The sequence below is a fragment of the Adiantum capillus-veneris genome, chromosome 9, assembly GCF_014529385.1.
Source record: "Adiantum capillus-veneris isolate H3 chromosome 9, ASM1452938v2, whole genome shotgun sequence".
NCBI classification, from domain to species: domain Eukaryota; kingdom Viridiplantae; phylum Streptophyta; class Polypodiopsida; order Polypodiales; family Pteridaceae; genus Adiantum; species Adiantum capillus-veneris.
The window spans coordinates 127291501-127297701 of record NC_140939.1 but is presented as its reverse complement, the minus strand read 5'-3'; positions in this window follow the sequence as shown (position 1 = coordinate 127297701).

The window sequence follows — 6201 nt, the reverse complement described above, 5'->3', positions numbered from 1 at the left end:
GATTTTTTAGAGCGTGTCGTGGAATGGGCCGTGTGATAGCTCAAAACGAGCGTATCAGTCAGAGGGTCGTGCCGTGCTTTACAGCCCTCCGTTTGGTCACTCTATGCCCTCGAAATCCCTAAAACTGTCAATTTCCAGTAGGGAACTAGGCCCAAACTAGAAAGTCTAAGGGTGCAAGTGGGAAGAGAAAGGAGGAGAGTGGAGGACTTGTCCCACATGCTCTCATTCTCTCTTGAGGGAGTAGGGTATATATATAAGAGTGAGTCTAGTATATATCATAAGACTGAGGACTGAGGCTTGGGCTTGGGCTTGGGCTTGGGCTTGGGCTTGGGAAAACGATCCCGATCTATCTTTTATACAAACCAACCCGTCCGTTTTAAGAGTCACGTTTTTTATTTTCGAAAAATTTCGCCGCCCACTCACTCGCGTTTTTTATTTCCGAATTTTTTTTCCTTTTAATTTATTTTTTTTTTCCAAAAATATTTTTATTTTTTTTATTTTTTTTTAAAATGCAGAAAAACGCAGAAATTGAAAAAAACGCAGAAATTGCAGAAAATGCAACAAAACGCAGAAATTGCAAAAAATTGCAGAATTTGAAAACGCCGAACTTGAAAATGCAGAAATTGCGGAAATTGAAAAACGCAGACAATAGCAGAAATTGGAACTTGACAGCAATTGCAGAAAACGCAAAAAACAGAAATCTCCACACACTCCTTCCCTGCCTTTCCTATGATAGAAATTGCACCACAAGGAAGCGTAAAGTGCTAACCGAGCTTAGTGTAGGGCATATCCCCGGCAACGGCGCCAAAAATGTGCGCTCCTTGCCGCACTGTCGAAGCAAGGGACTTGCCAATACACCGTATGCGAGCCACAAACGGCTCCAAGCACACAACAAGCCTAAACTAGCAAACTCAAGAAAACAAAGGGTGTGTCACTCACCGCTCTACGCTCGCCTTCGTGGTGGATTCCTCGCCGCGATGAAGAAGAAGCTGCAGTCGTGCCGCGCTCAACCGCTTCGCCGCCGTCGTGCCTTCGCAATGCTCGATCGCACACACACTCTCCCTCTCTCTCTCTCTCTCTCACACACACACACAAGGAGGTGAAGAAGAAGAAGAAGATGGAGATGGAGCAAGAGCACTCTTCAATTGCACAAATGAGAGAATGAGTAAAAATTAGGTTTAGTTGGCTTTTATAGGAGCTCACCCCATTCACACTTGGGCGCCCATGCTTAACCAACTAATCCCTTGAATGTCCAAGTTAAAGTGCGTCTCTCATTGGCGATCACTCTACCTTTCCCTATTGGTCCAACAAGCCCGGTACCTGACTCTACCAAATACATAATACACGTCCATCGTAGGTAATGGGGTGTCCGTGTGCCGTGAGGGTTAACAGTGCTTATGTGGCATAATATCTTAGATATTATCCTCTATGTTTTATATGGCTATGAGTACAAGACTTATATCTTAGATATTATCCTCAATGTTTTATATGGCTATGAGTACAAGACTTATATCTATTCCAAGCATTCAAGCCTTATAAATAAAGGCTATGTTGTACATTTCCTATTCTAAGTTGATGTATTATTTGCACTTTGTATATTGAGCCTACTTTATTCGAAGGATTGCATTTTCTCTTTCTCTATCTCTTACCATGTAAGTTATGGCTACCTACACCTTCAAACCTCCTTGAAAACACACAGGCTATTCCTAACAATTGGTATCACAGCTTATGGTATGATTAGCATCCTTTAACCATTTTTTCCTTGATTGCACATCTCAATATATGATCTCTAATCTATCCATGGGTGGGCACGTCTTTTGAAGACCCAAGCGGTCACTACCCACCATGGATTAGGCGGGTTTCACTAAAGAGTAGTAGGATTCGTAAATTAGTAGCTAGATGCTCTACATTTGCATTCTAGACCGTATTTGTGTCGATTCTTGTGTCAAATTATAGGAATGTTCATCTTCAATTAGTCTTTGCGACTTCTGTTTGCCAACCATTGCTCACTTTGTTTCAAAGCTCTCTTTGCAAGCTTTCAAATATGAGTTTTTAACCTCTTCATTTGCACACCATTTGCCCAATCAATTAAATTTTCCATTATTGGGTGTGTGTGTGTCTGTTTATATGAGATTGTGTGTGTGCATTTTGTGCCTACAGTAGCAAGACTAGGGGCCTGAGAGAGAGAGAGAGAGAGAGAGAGAGAGAGAGAGAGAGAGAGAGAGAGAGAGAGCATTTAATGTGTACGGCATTTTTGGTGGTAAGAAGGACTCCAATCTCATGTGAAGGACTTCTAACAATAGGAGTTGACTCCCTTTTTTGAGGGGCCATACCCAAAAAGGGCCACTCCAATTTGGAGTAAGTGCCCAAAGGATTTAAGAAGGGTGTCGAGGTTGATTTGATTAAAAAATTTGGGTCCGGCCTGTTAGAGCTATGTTCCTGTTGATCACATTGCCGGAAAGTTGGGACACTTTTCGCACAGCTTTGAGTAATTCTGCACCTCCAGATGGTTTGAACATAGCAGGTGTAGAAGGAAGTCTGCTTACTGAAGAAACCAATAGAAAGACAATGGACAAAGGCAAAGGAACAGCCTTAGTTGTCAGGGGAAGGACCAAAGAAAAGTACAAAGGTGGAAAGAGGAATCAGTCTCGTAGCAAGTCCCGCAGTGCTAAATGCAAGAGTGACATAGAATGCTACCATTGTGGCAAGAAGGGTCACATGAAAAGACACTGCAGAGAATGGAAAGCAGAAAAAGGCAAAGAGAAAGCTGAAGACCATGGTGAGAAGAGCAAGTCCGCAGTGAAGATTCAAGAAATAAATGTGACAAACATTGTTGCAGAGGATGACAGTCTAGTGTCAGGAGACATCTACTTCTTGAAGAATACAATGGACTCAGCTCTTCTTACAGCATCTGATGGAAATGCACTGAGTGACTGGATTATAGGCTCAGGGGCATCACTTCATGTGTCTCCAAACAAGGAGTGGTTTACCTCTTATGTGACCACTAAAGATCATGTTTGGCTAGGCAATGGGCAGACATGTGAGATCTTAGGTGTTGGAGATGTTCAATTGAAGTTTCAGAATGGCTCTTCTTTCACGCTGAAGAATGTGAGACATGTTCCCGCAATTACAAAGAGCTTGATTAGCACAGGTTTACTTGATGATGCTGGCTACGTCACCACTTTTGGACAGAACATGTGGAAGATATCCTAGGGCTCTATGACAGTAGCACATGGAGTAAAGTCTGGAGGACTTTACATGATTTATGTATCAAATGCCTCTAAAAATGTAATCAATGTAACCGAGCAGCCGAACGTTTCTTTGTGGCATAGCCGGTTAGGACATATGTCCAAGAAGGGAATGGAAATCTTGTCTTCTTCTGGTTATTTGCCTGTCTTTTCATTTAATGATTTTGAATTCTGCGAACATTGTCTGTATGGTAAGCAAACATAGCAGCCACATAAGCATAGAAGCAGTAGAAGAGATACACAGTTGGCACTTGTTCATAGTGATTTGTGTGGACCTATGCCTAACCTATCTCTAGGGGGGACTTCTTACTTTATGACATTTATAGATGATTACTCGAGGAAAGTATGGGTTTACTTTCTCAAGCACAAGGATGAAGCGTTTAGTGCTTTCAAAACGTTTGTGACACTTGTGGAGAATCAGAGTGGCAAGAAGATTAAATCCTTACGCACTGACAATGGTGGACAGTATGTTTCAAAGGCCTTTCAGGACTTTTGTGAGTCAAAAGGTATAAAACGTGAACTTACTGCTCCTTACAATCCTCCTCAAAATGGTGTTGCTGAGAGGATGAATAGGACCATACAAGAGAAGGTCAGAAGTATGTTGTCTAATGCACGGCTGCCTAATGGGTTTTGGGTTGAAGCTGTATCAACAGCTGTTCATCTTGTAAATAGATCTCCTAGCAAGGTTTTGCAGAAGGATTCGGTGCCAGAGATGGTATGGTCAGGCAAAATGCCCTCATACAAGCATCTCAGAGTCTTTGGTTGTGAGGCATATACTCACGTTCCAAAGGAATTTAGGAACAAACTTGAGCCAAAGAGTAGAAAGTGCATCTTTCTAGGCTATGGTAATTCTGGTGAGATGGGGTACAGACGTTGGGATCCCGAATCCAGAAAGGTTGTCCGCAGCAATGATGTTCACTTTAATGAATCCAAATATCATTCTAAACCAGAGAGGGTTGAGGAGATTAGAAGAGTTGTCTTCCAAGAAGATGGACCTGCACGTGCAAGACAAATGTCAAAGCTCAAGAGGAGCAAGGACAGGATAGAGTGGAACCACAGGTTGTGGCTGAGCCTGAGCCACCTATTGTGCGTAGATCTGGACGTGTCACGTGACCTCCTGATAGGTTTGTTCCATCTATGAACTATGTCATGTTGACTGATTGCAATGAGCCATCATGTTACAAGGAAGCAGTGCAAATGAAGGACTCCGGGAATTGGCAATTGGCCATGCAGTAAGAGATGATAGCTCTTCATAAAAACAAGACATGGAAGCTAGTTAAATTACCACAGGGCAAAAAGGCTCTACCTTGTAAATGGGTTTACAGGTATAAGATCACCGCTCATGATAGTCAGCCAAAGTACAAAGCAAGGCTTGTTGCCAAGGGCTTTAAGCAAGAACAAGGCATTGACTTTGATGAAGTCTTCTCTCCGGTGGTCAAGATGACTACATTGAGATGCTTTCTTGCATTCGTTGCCATATTAGATTTGGTGTTGCACCAAATGGATGTCAAGACAGCGTTCTTGCATGGTGATTTAGATGTGGAAATTTACATGCAACAGCCAGAAGGGTTTGTTGAGAAAGGCAAGGAAGATTGGGTATGCCAGTTGTTAAAGAGTCTTTATGGCTTAAAACAATCACCGAGGACATGGTACCATAAATTCCACAAGTTTATGCTTTCTCAAGGCTACAAACGTAGTGAGTTCGATCACTGTCTATATACAAAGAAGGCTAAGGATGGTAGTTGGCTGATCCTTATTTTGTATGTGGATGACATGTTGATTGATGGCAAGCACTTGGAAGAAATTTCAGCTTTGAAGTCAAAGATGGCAAAATCGTTTGACATGAAAGACATGGGTGAGGCAAGTCATATACTTGGTATGCGCATTGAGAGAGACAGATCAAAGAAGTTGATTTGGTTATCTCAAATAGAGTATATTGACAAGGTTTTGCAACGTTTCAATATGGAGAAGGGAAAGGCATTGAGTGTTCCATTGCCACCATATGTGAAACTTAGCAAACAAGATTGTCCTGTGTCTCAGGAAGAACAGGCTGAAATGGATAAGATTCCATATGCGTCTGCAGTGGGTAGTTTGATGTATGCAATGATTGCTACTCGCCCAGACATTGCATTTGCAGTGGGAGTAGTAAGTCGATACATGTCAAACCCAGGCAAGAAACATTGGGAGGCAGTGAAAGGAATATTGAGATACCTGAAAGCTACAAAGAGTATGTGTATATGCTATGGGAGTCAGGAGCTAAGTGTAAAGGGTTTTACAGACTCAGATTATGCAGGTGACTTAGACAACCGAAGGTCTACGTCAGGGTATGTCTTTACATTGGCTGGTGGAGCAGTATCATGGCATTCTAGATTACAAGATTGTGTTACTCAGTCTACTACAGAGGCTGAATATGTTGCAGCATCAGAGGCATGCAAAGAATCAATTTGGCTTAATCGACTAGTAACAGATTTGGGAATCAAACAAGAGATGCCTGTGTTATATTGTGATAGTCAAAGTGCTATACAATTGGCTCGCAATCCAGTTTATCACTCAAAGACAAAGCATGTGGATGTGAAGTATCATTTCATCAGGGAAATGCTCAAGGATAAGCAACTTCAGCTTGTCAAAGTTCACACCACAGAAAATCCTGTTGATCTACTTACAAAAGGACTTCCCTCAGAGAGCTTTGCGCATTTTCGCAAGCAAATAGGTGTAGGGTAGTACATCACTTCTCTACATCTCTTGTATATTAGCTTGTATAGTAGCTTCTCTCACACTTAAAGTACCACATTGGACTTTAAGTGGGAGGTTGTTGGGGTATAAAGCCCAATGTGGTCGCCCAGGTAAGTGGGCGGGCCGCCAGGTATGTACACATATTCTTTTGTAAAAACCTAATAAGAACTCACTATGCTCTACACATTACAGTTGAGAGAGTTCACCATATCGTCGTGCT